Genomic DNA, 18137 nt, shown 5'->3' on the forward strand with positions numbered 1-18137 from the left:
AATGCTCACTGTTCATCCCATCGATCGGCTTCAGTTAGCAGCAGTAGCGAAGGAATCGCTCGATTGGGTTCAGTTAACAGCCATCGATCGATCGCTCGGGTTCAGTAACACGTAGCCTGCAGTGCAATCGCTCGGGTTCAGTTAGAGCCCAACGCCTCGCTCAGGTTCAGTTAGAGCCAACGCCTCGCACACACACGCGTACGTGTACGAGAGAAACGTGCATCGCTTGGCCCCCGACCTCCCACCGTAACCGGGAACTCCCCGAAATTTTCCCCGCCCTCGCTTCTACCATGGTTTTTCCGTCATGGACGGCCCAAAGAATGTCATGCAGCTGCGTCTCCAGCCCGCCCAGGACGAAAAGCCCATTTTCTGTCATGATTTTTTGTCATAGAAGTAGGAGCCCACCACATCTATGATGATACCGGGTTTTGTCACAATTATCGTCATAGAAGTGTCATATGTATGACAGAAAAAAATCGTTCGGCCCAAAATGTCACAGATGTATCTTTTTTTGTAGTGTTTTGTCGATCCTAAAGGTGCTAACGAGGTAAGCAAGCTCCAGCGACCCATCTATGGACTGGTGCAAGCATCTCGGAGTTGGAATATACGCTTTGATGAGTTGATCAAAGCATATAGTTTTATACAGACTTTTGGAGAAGCATGTATTTACAAGGAAGTGAGTGGGAGCTCTGTAGCATTTCTGATATTATACGTGGATGACATATTCTTGATCCGAAATGATACTGAATTTCTGGATAGCATAAAAGCATACTTGAATAAGAATTTTTCAAAGAAATACCTCGATGAAGCTGCTTACACATTGAGCATCAAGATCTATAGAGATAGATTAAGACCATTGATAAGATTTTTCAATGAGTAATACCTTGACAAGATTTTGAAGTAGTTCAAAATGGAACAGTCAAAGAAGGAGTTCTTGCCTATGTTGCAAGGTGTGAAGTTGAGTAAAGACTCAAAACCTGACCACATCAGAAAATAGAAAGAGAATGAAAAGTCATTCCCTATGCCTCAGTTATAGGTTCTATAAAGTATGCTATGTTGTGTGCCAGTCCTATTGTATACCTTAGCATGATTCTGGCAGGGGAGTACAATAGTGATCTAAGAGTAGATCACTGGACAACGGCCAAAATTATCCTTAGAGGACTAAGGAAATATTTCTTGGTTATGGAGGTGATAAAAGAGTTCGTCGTAAAGAGATACATCGATGCAAGGTTTTTACATCGATCTAGATGACTCTAAGTCTCGATCTAGATACATATTGAAAGTGGGAGCAATTAGCTAGAGTAGCTCCGTGCAGAGTATTGTAGACATAGAAATTTTCAAAATACATACGGATCTGAATGTTGCAGACCCGTAGACTAAACTTCTGTCACAAGCAAAACATGGTCACTCTTTGGGTGTTAATCACATAGCGATGTGAACTAGATTATTGACTCTAGTAAACCCTTTGGGTATTAGTCACATGGAGATGTGAACTAATCACATAAAGATGTGAACTATTGGTGTTAAAACACATGACGATGTGAACTAGATTATTGACTCTAGTGCAAGTGGGAGACTGAAGGAAATATGCCCTAGAGGCAATAATAAAGTTATTATTTATTTCTTTATATCGTGATAAATGTTTATTATTCATGCTAGAATTGTATTAACAAGAAACTTAGTACATGTGTGAATACATAGACAAACAGAGTGTCACTAGTTTGCCTCTACTTGACTAGCTCGTTGAATCAATGGTGGTTATGTTTCCTAACCATAGACATGAGTTGTCATTTGATTAACGGGATCACATCATTAGAGAATGATGTGATTGACTTGACCCATCCGTTAGCTTAGCACGATGATCGTTTAGTTTGTTGCTATTGCTTTCTCCATAACTTATACATGTTCCTATGACTATGAGATCATTCAACTCCCGAATACCGGAGGAACATTTTGTGTGCTACCAAACGTCACAACGTAACTGGGTGATTATAAAGGTGCTCTACAGGTGTCTCCAATGGTGTTTGTTGAGTTGGCATAGATCGAGATTAGGATTTGTCACTCCGAGTATCGGAGAGGTATCACTTGGCCCTCTCGGTAATGCACATCACTATAAGCCTTGTAAGCAATGTGACTAATGAGTTAGTTGAGGGATGATGCATTAGTAATGAGTAAATAGACTTGCCGGTAATGAGATTGAACTAGGTATTGAGATACCGACGATCGAATCTCAGGCAAGTAACAAACCGATGACAAAGGGAATAACGTATGTTGTTATGCGGTTTGACCGATAAAGATCTTCGTAAAATTTGTAGGAACCAATATGAGCATCTAGGTTCCGCTATTGGTTATTGACCAGAAGTGAGTCTCGGTCATGTCTACATAGTTCTCGAACTCGTAGGGTCTGCACGCTTAATGTTTGGTGACGATCGATATTATGAGTTTATGTGTTTTATGTACCGAAGATAGTTCGGAGTCCCGGATGTGATCACGGACATGACGAGGAGTCTTGAAATGGTCGAGACATAAATATTTATATATCAGACGACTATATGCGGACACCGGATGAGTTCCGGGGGTCACAGGATATATATCGGAGTGCTAGGGGGGTTATCGGAACCCCCGGGGGAACTAATGGGCCAACATGGGCCTTGTGGGAGAGAGAGGAGAGGGCCTAGGGCTGGCCGCCCCCCTGGGAGTCTGAATTGGACAAGGAGGGGGGCGGCGCCCCCTCTTTCCTCTCTCTCTCCCTCTCCTTCCTTTCCCCTTCCCCCTTCCTAGTTGGAATAGGAAAAGGGGAGTCCTACTCCTACTAGGAGGAGGACTTCCCCTCTCCTTGGTGCGCCCCGAGGCCGGCCGGCCTCCCCCTTGCTCCTTTATATACGGGGGCAGGGGGCACCCTAGAACACACAAGTTGATTGTTTCCAGCCATGTGCGTTACCCCCCTCCACCATAATCCACCTCGGTCATATCGTAGCAGTGCGTAGGCGAAGCCCTGTTCCGGTAGCATCATCATCACCATCATCACGCCGTCGTGCTGACAAAGGTCTCCCTCAAATCTCTAATGGATCGTGAGTTCATGGGACGTCACTAGGCAGAATGTGTGCAGATTGCGGAGGTGTCGTACCTTCGGTGTTAGGATCGGTCGATCGTGAAGACGTACGACTACATCAACCGCGTTGTCATAACGCTTCCGGTTATGGTCTATGAGGGTACATAGACAACACTCTCCCCTCGCATTGCTATGCATCACCATGATCTTGCGTGTGCGTAGGATTTTTTTTGAAATTACTGCGTTCCCCAACAGGGAGAAGGTGCTCCCGCGACGCGATGTGCAACGCTAGGCGTCACTAGCCCCTGCTTTGGCTCCCCGCCCCATCCCCGCTTGGCTTCATGGTAGATGTTGCAGATGTCTGTTTCCTGGACACTGTGCAGCAGATTGTCAAGATCCTTTTAGATGTTATCGGTGCCTTGAGAACAGTCATCGAGCGTGTGAGTGCCGCAATGCTTGGCGTCCCCTCAGCTCCTTGGGAAGAGCTTCTGTGTCGCCATTGCCCCGCCTGCCCATCGAGCACCAACAAGCTCCATCTCCGTATAATGTCCAAAAAGAAGCCCCGTCCCTCTCGAAGATATTTTGTCGTGATTATTGGTCATCGATCTTTTCTACTCCTGTTGGATCAATGGCCTCGACGGATATCTCGATGCAGCTCGCTTTGGAGAGGCAGGCCGAGCAACTGCGCTCTGAGCTCCTTGGTATGGCTTCCTTTCAGCTTGAGAAAATGGTCCAGCCTCTGCGTGATCTCGTTGACTCTATGAAAGGTTGGATGTTGCAGATGGAGAGCTTCATGGAGCAAGCTGAGGCTGCATTGGGAGGGCTCTCCCTGACACCTCCTGTGTTGCAGAGTACTCATGTGTTGTGCCCTTTTGTTGTGCCCGATGGTAGCTTCGACGATGAGAAGGGAGATAAGCTTCATGGTTGTTTCTCCCCTGGTGCTAGGGCTAGCTCACCGCCATTAGCCTCTGAGGGACTTGACAATGACATGGTTGTGACTCCGGTGCTACAGATCATGCCCGAGCTTCGGGAGTTCTGTGGGATCCCGATTTTGCCTTTGTGCGTCGAGGAACTGCAGGTAGACCCTCCCAAGATCTCGAGTGTGGCTTGCCACCAACATCATCCTGGAATCGGGCCAAATAGTTGATGTCGAGGAGAGTAGTGATTTGGACGGTGCGATATCTCGCTCGCCCAAGTCTATTGGGCGTGAGGCGTTAGCCATCGAGCGTGGAGTTTTAGATGTTGCTGCCCTTCCCTCATCTGCGACAATCGAGCATGTGATGCCTGTGAGTGGCATGGCCATTGAGCTAAGTGTGTTGGCACCTACTTGATACGTCTCCGTCGTATCTACTTTTCCGAACACTTTTGCCCTTGTTTTGGACTCTAACTTGTATGATTTGAATGAAACTAACCCGGACTGACGCTGTTTTCAGCAGAATTGCTATGGTGTTGTTTTATGTGCAGAAAACAAATATTCTCAGAATGACCTGAAACTCCACGGAACATCTTAGAAAAAATAATAAAAAATCCTCGCCAAAGATGAAGACCAGGGGGCCCACACCCTTCTCACGAGGGTGGGGGGCGCCCCCCCTAGGGCGCGCCCCCTACCTCGGGGGCCCCCTGGAAACCCTCCGACGCCAACTCCAACTCTATATATTTGCTTTCGGAGAGAAAAAAATCAGGGAGAAGAAATCATCGTGTTTTACGATACAGAGCCGCCGCCAAGCCCTGAAACCTCTCGGGAGGGCTGATCTGGAGTCCGTTCGGGGCTTCGGAGAAGGGGATTCGTCGCCGTCGTCATCATCAACCATCCTCCATCACCAATTTCATGATGCTCACCGCCGTGCGTGAGTAATTCCATCGTAGGCTTGCTGGACGGTGATGGGTTGGATGAGATTTATCATGTAATCGAGTTAGTTTTGTTAGGGTTTGATCCCTAGTGTCCACTATGTTCTGAGATTGATGTTGCTATGACTTTGCTATGCTTAATGCTTGTCACTAGGGTCCGAGTGCCATGATTTCAGATCTGAACCTATTATGTTTTCATGAATATATATGAGTTCTTGATCCTATCTTGCAAGTCTGTAGTCACCTGCTATGTGTTATGATCCGGCAACCCCGAAGTGACAATAATCGGGACCACTCCCGGTGATGACCTTAGCTTGAGGAGTTCATGTATTCACTATGTGCTAATGCTTTGTTCTGGTTCTCTATTAAAAGGAGGCCTTAATATCCCTTAGTTTCCAATAGGACCCCGCTGCCACGGGAGGGTAGGACAAAAGATGTCATGAAAGTTCTTTTCCATAAGCACGTATGACTATATACGGAATACATGCCTACATTACATTGATGAATTGGAGCTAGTTCTGTGTCACCCTATGTTATGACTGTTACATGATGAACCACATCCGGCATAATTATCCATCACTGATCCAGTGCCTACGAGTTTTCCATATACTGGTTTACGCTTATTTACTTTCCCGCTGCTACTGTTACAATCATTACAAAATACCAAAAACATTACTTTTGCTGTCTTTACTTTTGTTGCTACTATCACCACTATCATATTACTTTGCTACTAAACACCTTGCTGTAGATACTAAGTTTCCAGGTGTGGTTGAATTAACAACTCACCTGCTAATACTTGAGAATATTCTTTGGCTCCCCTTGTGTCAAATCAATAAATTTGGGTTGAATACTCTACCCTTGAAAGCTGTTGCGATCCCCTATACTTGTGGGTTATCAAGACTAATTTCTGGCGCCGTTGCCGGGGAGCATAGCTCTATTCTTTGAGTCACTTGGGATTTATATCTGCTGGACACTATGAAGAACTCGAGAGATGCAAAAACCAAGATCTATCCCTCAACTACGAGGGGAGGTAAGGAACTGCCATCTAGCTCTGCACTTGATTCACCTTCTGTTATGAGTAAGATAGCGACACCTACACCTGCTTCTGCTATTCGTTCTGATATGTCGCATGTTATTGATGATGCCACTTCTGCTATGCATGATACTTATGATGAAACTGCTTCTATGCCTGATACTACTGTGCCCCTTGGTGAATTTCTTGATGAACAAATTGCTAGGGCTAGAGAAAAAGAAATTATTGAATCTGAATACGATGATGATAGTGATGATGAAAATATGCCTGTTATTCCTGAGGGTTATCTTTTTGATATGGAATCTTCTGCCGCTATTTTAGCTTGCAAAGATAGATATGAGCTTAAGAGGTTATTAATTAAATGGAACAAAGAATCACTTATAGATAAAATGAAACCCGACCCTTCTTTTGCTACTTCACCTATATGTGTTCCTGATAAGGATTATGAATTCTCTGTTGATCCTGATATAATTACTTTGGTCGAATCTGATCCGTTTTATGGCTATGAATCTGAAACTGTTGTGGCACATCTTACTAAGTTAAATGATATAGCTGTCCTATTCACTAATGATGAGAGATCGTGTTACTTCTATATACTCAAAATATTTCCGTTCTCATTAAAGGGTGATGCTAAGATATGATTTAATTCTCTTGATCCTGGTTGTGTGCGTAGTCCCCAGGATATGATTTATTACTTCTCTGCTAAATATATCCCCACTCATAAGAAACAAGCTGCTTTGAGGGAAATATACAACTTCGTGCAAATTAAAGAAGAGAGTCTCCCACAAGCTTGGGGGAGGCTTCTCAAGTTGCTTAATGCTTTGCCTGATCATCCTCTTAAGAAACCTGAAATGCTTGATATCTTTTATAATGGACTAACCGATGCTTCTAGAGATTACCTGGATAGTTGTGTTGGTTCTTTTTTCAGGGAAAGAACACCGGATGAAGCTGAAATTCTGTTGAATAATATGTTGACAAATGAAAATAATTGGGCACCTCCTGAGCCAGCTCCTGAGCCAACTCCTGCTCCAATTACTGAGCCTATTTTTAAACCAACTCCGAAGAAGAGAGGTGTTTTATTTCTCAGTCCCGAAGATATGCAAGAGGCAAAGAAATCTATGAAAGAAAAAGGTATTAAAGCTGAAGACGTTAAGAATTTACCTCCTATTGAAGAAATACATGGTCTTAATTCACCGCCTGTTGAAGAAACATATGATCTCAATTCTTTATTTACTGAAGAACCTCCTGATCCCGATATCCCGACACAGGTAGTAAAGGTAAATTCTCTCTATAGATATGATAAAGCTGAAGTCCCTCCTACTAAAATTGTTAGTCAGTGCTTGGATGAGTTTGATAACTTTATGTTTAAGCAAGACGACTTCAATGCTTATTTTGGTAGACAATTAAAAGAAAATGCTTATATGATTAGATGCTTGGGTGATTATATGGCTAATATTAAAGGTGAACTTAAACTTGTTAGCAAACATGCTTCTATGGTTACCACTCAAGTAGAACAAGTACTTAAGGCTCAAATAGAAGTGCTTAATGAAATGAATAGTAAGAAAAATGATTATGCTGTTAAAGTGGCTACTAGAACTGGTAGAATGACTCAGGAACCTTTGTATCCTGAAGGCCACCCTAAGAGAATCGAGCATGATTCTCAAAGAAATAATATTGATGTTCCTAGTTCTTCTAAAAAGAAGAAGAAGAAAAATGATAGAACTGTGCAAACTTCTAGTGAACCTATTGCTGAACCACCTGATAATCCAAATGATATTTCTATGTCTGATGCTGAAACACAATCTGGTAATGAACATGAACCTAGTAAAAAGATTAATGATGATGTTCATGATGATGCTCAACCTAGTAATGACAATGATGTAGAAGTTGAACCTGCTGTTGATCTTGATAACCCACAATCAAAGAATCAACATTGTGATAAAAGAGACTTTGTTGCTAGGAAACATGGTAAAGAAAGGGAACCTTGGGTTCAGAAACCCATGCCCTTTCCTCCGAAACCATCCAAGAAAAAGGATGATGAGGATTTTGAGCGCTTTGCTGAAATGATTAGGCATATCTTTTTGTGTATGAGATTAACTGATGTGCTCAAAACAAATCCTTATGCTAAATATATGAAGGATATCATTACTAATAAAAGAAAGATACTGTAAGCTGAAATTTCCACCATGCTTGCTAATTATACTTTTAAGGGTGGAATACCAAAGAAACTTGGAGACCTCGGAGTACCTACTATACCTTGCTCCATTAAAAGAAATTATATTAAAACTGCTTACGTGATCTTGGAGCCGGTGTTAGTGTTATGCCTCTCTCATTATATCGTAGGCTTGACTTGAATAAGCTGACACCTACTGAAATATCTTTGTAAATGGCTGATAAATCAACTGCTATACCTGTCGGTATCTGTGAGGATGTGCCTGTTGTGGTTGCAAATGTTACTATTTTAATGGACTTTGTTATACTTGATATTCCCGAGGATGATAGTATGTCTATTATTCTTGGAAGACCTTTTCTTAATACTGCAGGGGCTGTTATTGATTGCAACAAAGGCAATGTCACTTTTCATGTTAATGGTAATGAGCATACGGTACACTTTCCGAGGAAACAACCTCAAGTTCATAGTATCAACTCTATTGGAAAAATTCCATCGATTATAGTTGGAGGTTTTGAATTTCCTCTACCAACTGTCAAGAAGAAATATGATATTCTTATTATTGGGGATGTGCATATCCCCGTTGAGGTAACTTAGTGTTATTCGAAATTTCTCCGGTTTCATGATTATCGGAATGAGTTTGTTAACAAGACTTGATCAACCTTGTTAGTGGATTCTTTTTGATGAGCATGAGATGGATGAAACTAGAAGCACAAACTTCTGTACCCCACTTTTACTTTCTGTTAATTAGTAGAAATAAAGTAAAAATAGTATTTTTTCTGTCTGTTTCCTGACTTATCCGTGCAATATAAAAATATCCCGAAAATAAAAGTCCTCAGAATACCATGCCAATTTAATATGATTTTTTCGGGAATATTTGAGGATTTACTGTGCAAAAATTACCGCGGGAGGAGCTGCCACCTGGCCATGAGGGTGGTGGGCGCCCCCCCTAGGGCGCACCCCCAGCCTTGTGGGCCCATGGTGGCCCTCCTCCACTTATCCCAGCACCCATCTTCTTCCTCTGTCTCACACAAACCCGAAAAACCAACTCAAGCGTTCCAGCCACTTTTGCTGTGATTTTCGATCTCCTTGCTCAAAGCACCTCTCGGAAAACTGCTTGGGGAGATTGTTCCTTGGTATGTGACTCCTCCATTGGTCCAATTAGTTTTTGTTCTAGTTCTTTATTCTTTGCAAATTTGTGCTGCATAGGTGACCATGTTCTTGACCTTGCATGTCAAATTTATATGGTTCCAAGTAGTTCTAATGCTTGATATAGGCTCTAGGCACTTGTAGGAGTAGTTGCTATCAATATTATTGAGTTTGGCTTACTTTTATTTTGAAGTTACTAAAAATTTCAGAATTTTTCAGAGAAACACAATATGCTTAGGAAGATGTTCAAAGGTGGTTCCTCTAAGAAGCAAGGACCCAGGATTGCTATGCGCGATGTTGACGAGGATCCACCAAGAGACGCTCCAGTACGGCCTTGCGAATGGCCGTCGGAGAATTTTATGGACCGTGCGGGAATTAAAGAAGAATTCAAAGCATATTTGAGCAATGCCGGTCTTGAGGATTTTGAGGCTAACAAATGCCCCCAGTATCATGATCTCACAAGTTCATTTGTGAGGAGGTTTGAGTATTCATCTTCGCGTAATTCTCCTTCAGTCATGTTTGATCTTTATGACAAATCTTATACCATGGACTTAGAGGATTTCACTTCTGCTTGCAAACTTCCATCATGGGGTAGTGTTAGGAATCCCCCTAAATCTGAATTTAGAAACTTTCTTGCTAGTATAACTATGGGGGAATCTAGAGATATAACGCAGGCTACCATAGGGAGCATTCACTTTCCTGCTATACATTATTTTGCTCTCTTCATCGATAGATGCATAAATGCTAAGGATGAAGCTTGTCACATGTGTGTCCCTGATCTTAGCATTCTTAAGAGTGCTGTGTTAGGAGACCAATCTTATCATATGGGAGCCATTGTAGCTCGTAGGTTGCATCATAATAGACATAATGGAGATTTCTTTGGAGGAATTTATGCAACCCGCTTAGCTCATTTTCTTGAGATAGACATTCGTGAGGGTGATATGGAGTTGCCTCCTGCATATTTAGATTATGACTCTATGGCTTCGCACCAGTTTGTCGAGAGGCTTGAATCACCTCTCTTATATCGTTTAATTTTTGATAAACGACGTGTTTTCCGTATTACTCTCCCTGCTCCTGCCTTCTTTGATTCACAGACAAAAGGAAGATATGTTATTACCAGAGAGGAGGCAGAAGAGTACGAGAGGAGAGCGGAGGCAGCTCGACTCCACGCTGCAGCTCGGCAGGCGATAACCGCTGCACATCAGTATGATCCCAACTATTCTTCCTCATCACAGTATGACCCCAACAACTATTATTATGGATATCCGCTAGGCCAGCCGTGGCCATAGACCAACTTAGGCCAAAAGCCTAAGCTTGGAGGAGTACGCATTTCTCACCGACATTACATTTATGTTCACACACACTCATTGCTAGATGTCGGTGCTCATACTTTTTCACTGTAATATCCATGCTAGTTTATTTTCCTTTTCCTGCTTTCTTCTTGTATGTTTGCTAAACCTTAAGAAAACCAAAAAAAATAGTAGTGGTTTATTTTTCTGCTATAGTAGTAATAATTAAAAAGAAAACCCAAAAATATTTCCCGTTCTTCTTTTGCTTGTTGGGAGCTTTCCCGTGTAAATAGTTTTATTTCTTTTCTTTTCTTTGGGGGTCAGTAGGAGAAGACCAAAATTAAATTGTTGAAGTGGCTCTTATATGCATTATTGTTGATTTAACCAAGAGCCCATATTGCCTTGTCTTCTCCTGTTTATTGAATGCTCGCAGATTCCATCTTAGTCCAATGCACGTGCACTCTTATTATTATTCACACCGTTCGGTCGTGCAAGTGAAAGGCAATTATGATGATATATGATGGACTGTCTGAGATGAGAAAAGCTGGTATGAACTCGACCTCTTTTGTTTTTGTAAATATGATGAGTCCCTCGTTCTTGATTCAGCTTATTATGAATAAACATGTTTGCAATGACAATTAGAGATCATAGTGGCTTGTGCCATGCTTGATTAGCTATGAGTTATAATGGTTTACCTTGTGTGCCAACATGCTATTGAGATGATTATGATGTGGTATGATGGGGTAGTATCCTCCTTTCAATGATTTAAGTGACTTGACTTGGCACATGTTCACGCATGTAGTTGAAACAAATCAACATAGCCTTCACAATATTTATGTTCATGGTGGATTATATCCTACTCATGCTTGCATCCAATGTTTATTAATTTTAATGCATGTACATGGCTGTTGTCGCTCTCTAGTTGGTCGCTTCCTAGTCTTTTGCTAGCCTTCACCTGTACTAAGCGGGAATACTGCTTGTGCATCCAATCCCTTAAACCCCAAAGTTATTCTAGATGAGTCCACCATACCTTCCTATATGCGGTATCTACCTGCCGTTCCAAGTAAATTTGTATGTGCTAAACTCTAAACCTTCAAATAAACATTTTGTTTTGTATGCTCGAATAGCTCATGTATCAACAAAGGTTGTCCTTATCTTCCATGTTAGGCGGGTTATTATCAAGAGGAGTGGACTCCGCTCCTCACTCATGAGAAAATGGCTGGTCACCGGGATGCCCAGTCCCATGCTTTATGCAAACTAAATCAAAATTAATTGCAAACAAAACTCCCCCTGGGACCTGATGTATGTTGGAGGCACTCGTTGTTTCGAGTAAGCCATGGATTGATGCTTGTTGGTGGAGGGGGAGTATAAACTTTACCATTCTGTTTGGGAACCGCCTGTAATGTGTTTAGCATGGAAGATATCGCCATCTCTTAGTTGTTATGTTGACAATGAAAGTATACCGCTCAAAATACAATTTATCTCTATTTCAAAACCGAGCTCTGGCACCTCTACAAGTCACTGCTTCCCTCTGTGAAGGGCCTATCCATTTACTTTTATGTTGAGTCATCACCCTCTTATTAAAAAGCACTAGCTGGAGAGCACAACCGTCATTTGCATTCATCACTGTTAATTTATATTGGGTATGACTATGATTGGATCTCTTTTACCATGAACTACAATGTCTAGTCAGTCCTTGATCTTTAAAGGTGCTCTGCATTTATGTTTTGTGGTCTCAGAAAGGGCTAGCGAGATACCATCTTGTTATATCAAATTATGATTGTTTTGAGAAAGTGTTGTCATCCGAGATTTATTATAATGACTTGCGAGTTGATTATGCTATTGATATGAGTAATCATGAGACCTGAGAATTATTGCAATTGTGGTTAGTTATGATTTATGCTGAAAAATTGAATGCTGGCTTGACATAGTTACAACAACAATAGCAAACAGAGTTTGTAAAAGTTTTTCTTTCTTTCTTTCAGTTTGTCAACTGAATTGCTTGAGGACAAGCAAGGGTTTAAGCTTGGGGGAGTTGATACGTCTCCGTCGTATCTACTTTTCCAAACACTGTTGCCCTTGTTTTGGACTCTAACTTGTATGATTTGAATGGAACTAACCCGGACTAACGCTGTTTTCAGCAGAATTGCTATGGTGTTGTTTTATGTGCAGAAAACAAATATTCTCAGAATGACCTGAAACTCCACGGAACATCTTAGAAAAAATAATAAAAAATCCTCGCCAAAGATGAAGACCAGGGGGCCCACACCCTTCTCACGAGGGTGGGGGGCGCCCCCCCCCCTAGGGCGCGCCCCCCTACCTCGTGGGCCCCCTGGAAACCCTCCGACGCCAACTCCAACTCTATATATTTGCTTTCAGAGAGAAAAAATCAGGGAGAAGAAATCATCGTGTTTTACGATACGGAGTTGCCGCCAAGCCCTAAAACCTCTCGGGAGGGCTGATCTAGAGTCCGTTCAGGGCTCCGGAGAGGGGAATTCGTCGCCGTCGTCATCATCAACCATCCTCCATCACCAATTTCATGATGCTCACCGCCGTGCGTGAGTAATTCCGTCATAGGCTTGCTGGACGGTGATGGGTTGGATGAGATTTATCATGTAATCGAGTTAGTTTTGTTAGGGTTTGATCCCTAGTATCCACTATGTTCTGAGATTGATGTTGCTATGACTTTGCTATGCTTAATGCTTGTCACTAGGGCCCGAGTGCCATGATTTCAGATCTGAACCTATTATGTTTTCATCAATATATGAGTGTTCTTGATCCTATCTTGCAAGTCTGTAGTCACCTACTATGTGTTATGATCCGGCAACCCCGAAGTGACAATAATCGGGACCACTCCCGGTGATGACCTTAGTTTGAGGAGTTCATGTATTCACTATGTGCTAATGCTTTGTTCCGGTTCTCTATTAAAAGGAGGCCTTAATATCCCTTAGTTTCCAATAGGACCCCGCTGCCATGGGAGGGTAGGACAAAAGATGTCATGCAAGTTCTTTTCCATAAGCACATATGACTATATACGGAATACATGCCTACATTACATTGATGAATTGGAGCTAGTTCTGTGTCACCCTATGTTATGACTATTACATGATGAACCACATCCGGCATAATTATCCATCACTGATCCGGTGCCTACGAGTTTTCCATATACTGGTTTACTCTTATTTACTTTCTCGCTGCTACTGTTACAATCATTACAAAATACCAAAAACATTACTTTTGTTGTCTTTACTTTTGTTGCCGCTATCACCACTATCATATTACTTTGCTACTAAACACCTTGCTGCAGATACTAAGTTTCCAGGTGTGGTTGAATTGACAACTCAGCTGCTAATACTAGAGAATATTCTTTGGCTCCCCTTGTGTCGAATCAATAAATTTGGGTTGAATACTCTACCCCGAGAGCTGTTGCGATCCCCTATACTTGTGGCTTATCACTACTCCAACTCCAAATACAAATGCTCTGTTCGTGAAGGAACTTTGTGGCTTGCTCGCTAGCATGGAGGTTGCTAGACCTGGCTTGGGTAGGTTGATTGCTTGCCTCCTAACAGGAATGCTAATATGGGGCAAACAAAATAAGATGTGCAAAGGCAAAAGTGGTGTCATAGGAAGGCGTCTATGGTTGCTTGATGGATGATCTTCGGTCTCTCGGCCTGTCCTCTTGGATTGGGAGGTGCATGATGTCTTGTGTCGTGGTGTTCTTGTTGGGATTCACTTGGTGCAGTAGCAGTGTCAGGGTTTGTGGATGTTGTGCATTTGGAGAGTTTGGCAAGGGCTGACTGTGCGGTTAGGGGATTTCTTTCCATGTGAGTAGTTAGTTTCTATTGGGGAACACAGTAATTTCAAAAAAAAATCCTACGCTCATGCAAGATCATGGTGATGCATAGCAACGAGAGGGGAAGAGTGTTGTCCACGTACCCTCGTAGACCGTAAGCGGAAGCGTTATGACAACGCGGTTGATGTAGTCATACGTCTTCACGATCGACCGATCCTAGTACTGAAAGTATGACACCTTCGCGATCTGCACACGTTCGGCTCGGTGACGTCCCATGAACTCATGATCCAGCAGAGTGTCGAGGGAGAGCTTGATTAGCACGACAACGTGATGACGGTGATGATGATGCTACTGGAATAGGGCTTCGCCTAAGCACCGCTACGATATGACCAAGGTCGATTATGGTGGAGGGGGGCACCGCACACGGCTAAGAGATCAATGATCAACTTGTGTGTCTATGGGGTGACCCCTCCCCCCGTATATAAAGGAGTGCGGGAGGGGGAGAGGGCCGGCCTCCTAGGCGCGCCCAAGGGGGGAGTCCTACTCCCGGTAGGAGTAGGATTCCCCCTTCCCTAGTTGGAGTAGGAAAGGGAAGGAAGGGGGAGAAGGAGAGAAGGAAAGGGGGCAGCCCCCTCCCAATTCGGATTGGGCTTGGGGGGCACCTTGGCCACCTCCTCCTCCTTTCCACTATGGCCCATTAAGGCCCATTGACTCCCTGGGGGGTTCTAGTAACCCCCCCGGTAATCCGGTATATGCCCGAACTCTCTCAAAACCTTTCCAATGTCCAAACATAGTTGAGGGAGTCCTGGACTAAGGGCTCCTCGGGCGTTCGGCCTGTTAGCCATGGGCCGGACTGATGGGCTGTGAAGATACGAAGACTGAAGACTGCACCTGTGTCCGGATGGGACTCCTTCACGTGGAAGGCAAGCTTGGCGACCAAATTTGTAGATTCCTTTCTTTGTAACCGACCCTGTGTAACCCTAGATCCTCCCGGTGTCTATATAAACCGGAGGACTTAGTCCGGAGAGAGAGATATTCATTACCCTAGCCATACAAACTAGACCTCTATGGTTTAGACATTATGATCTTGTGGTAGATCAACTCTTGTAATACTCATATTCATCAATATCAATCAAGCAATACGTAGGGTATTACCTCCATAGAGAGGGCCCGGACCTGGGTAAACATCGTGTCCCCTGTCTCCTGTTACCATCGACCTTGGACGCACATTTCAGGACCCCCTACCCAAGATTCGCCGGTTTTGACACCGACATTGGTGCTTTCATGAGAGTTCCACTGTGCCATCCTCAAATGGTTCGATGGCCCCTTCAATCGTCAACAATGATGCTGTCCAAGGAGAAACCTTCCTCCCCGAACAGATTTTCATGTTCAGCGGTTTCGCACTGCGGGCCAACTCGTTTGGCCATTTGGAGCAGATCGATAGCTATGCCCCTGGCCATCATGTCAGATTTGGGAGCTTGAACTACATCGCGGACATCCATGCAGATTTGATCTTTGCTGGATTCGAGACCGCGACGATCGCTCCTGGTCACCTCGATGAACATGACATAAATCTATCATCGGACCACATTCAGGAGATAACTCTTGTAACTACTCTGGCCTTAGATCCAGAGCATATGGCGCCATCTAAGGACTGGAGGTTCAACCCCACCACGGAGACCATAGATTCCCCGGTGTTGGAGCCGCACATGGACTTAAACTCACACAATATTTTTGTCACCGGAACCCCAGACTCGTCTCCGGGTGTAAGTTCTGAACCATGTGAGTCCACAGATGCCGAACTTGATTGTTTATTGATCTTCGAGTTCAGCATCACAGACATCTTCCAGCACTCACCCTTGGGCGATGTGCTAAGCTCAATTAAGAACCTGTCCTTGGCGGGGGACTCACAATCGAACTATATCCGGTTCGAACTAGAAGCTGATGATAGGGAATTTCGCTCCCTACCCGCCACCCACTTTATAGCCACTGTCGAAGACTTAACCGACATGCTCGATTACGACTCCGATGACATCGACGGTATGGACGATGATGTCGGAGAAGAAGAGGCCCAGGACCTGCCATTCACCAGACATTGGACGGCCACTTCCTCGTACGATGTGTACATGGTGGATGCACCAAAGGAGAATAGCGGTGATGACAAAGAAAATCCAATTGAGAATAAACCTCCTGAGACATAGCAAAAACGCCGGCGTCCTCGGCACCGCTCTAAGTCACGTCGTTCAATGGACAACAACACCGACACCAGAGAAGACAATACTCTAGACAATGCTGAAAACAATGATGACCTTGCTGAGGTAACCTCCGAACAGGAGGAGCAAGAAAACAGGCAAGCCAGCCCTGACGAACAGGCCATGCCCAACGACTCGGAGGATAGTAGTTATCATCCGCTCTCTGAGGATGAGGAAAGCCTCGGCAACGAAGATTTCATCATGCTTGAGGAACCTCGCAAGCAGGAGTGCTTCTAGCGCCAGCTAACATCCACTGCAAGGAGCCTGAAAAAGAAGCAGCGGCAGCTTCAAGCTGACCAAGATCTGCTCGTCGACAGGTGGACTGATGTTCTGGAAGCCAAAGAATACGGCCTCAGACGCCCAACCAAGAGTTACCCAAAACGAAGATTGCTACCTTAGTTCAACAAAGAGGCGCCGGAGCCCATACTTCACTCGCGTAATGCGGCCGACCGAACACTACACGGTCGGGACAGTGCGGCGGACCGACCACCTCATGGTCGGAATAGAGCGGCAACTCAAGTCGAACAGCAGCCCGCCCCGCCGCCTTGAAAAAATAGAGACAAAATAGTTCAGGGTTGTACACACGACCTCCGGTAGACCCTGGATAATAGAACATGATATACCCGGACGATTTACTGATCGCGAGGATGTTCCTCGACACGTGATGATGGCTACCTATTCGGACATGACAAACCTAGTCACACCCGAGCCGACAACCACAGACGGACTCCATTGGAGCTACATCGCGATGCGGCCCAATATAGAGGCGCCGCGCACCCTCTTTGCTTCACCAATGAAGTAATGGATCATGAATTCCCCGAAGGGTTCAAACCCATTAACATTGAATCATACAACGGAACAACCGACCCGCGATATGGACCAAGGATTTTATTCTCCATATCCACATGGCCCGTAGAGATGACCTCCACGCTATCAAATACCTCCCACTAAAGCTCAAAGGGCCAGCTCGGCACTAGTTAAACAGCCTACCTGAAAACTCTATCGGCAGCTGGGAGGACTTGGAAGAAGCCTTCCTCGACAACTTCCAAGGTACATATGTCCGGCCACCAGCTGTCGATGACTTAAGCCACATAGTCCAACAAACTGGAGAGTTAGCCGGGAAATTTTGGACTATGTTCCTAACCAAAAAGAACCAGATCATTGACTGTCCAGATGCCGAAGCTCTAGCGGCCCTTAAGCATAGCATCCGCGATGAATGGCTCGCCCGCCACATCGGCCAAGAAAAGCCGAAATATATGGCAGCCCTCATGGCACTTATGACCCGCTTTTGTGCGGGTGAGGATAGCTGGCTGGCTCGTAGTAAAAATACGGCCAGCGACGCAAGCCCCTCTGAGGCCAAAAACAACAACGGCAAGCTCTGACGTAACAAACACAAACGCCGAAGCAATGGTAATAATACCGACGACACTACAGTCAACACTGGATTCAACGACTCCAAGTCCAGCCAGCGGAAGAAACCGTACAAGAGAAACAATCAGGGACCATCTAGCATAGACCGCATACTCCACCGTCCGTGCCAAATCCATGGCA

The sequence above is a fragment of the Triticum dicoccoides genome, chromosome 3A (assembly GCF_002162155.2).
Source record: "Triticum dicoccoides isolate Atlit2015 ecotype Zavitan chromosome 3A, WEW_v2.0, whole genome shotgun sequence".
Classification (NCBI taxonomy): domain Eukaryota; kingdom Viridiplantae; phylum Streptophyta; class Magnoliopsida; order Poales; family Poaceae; genus Triticum; species Triticum dicoccoides.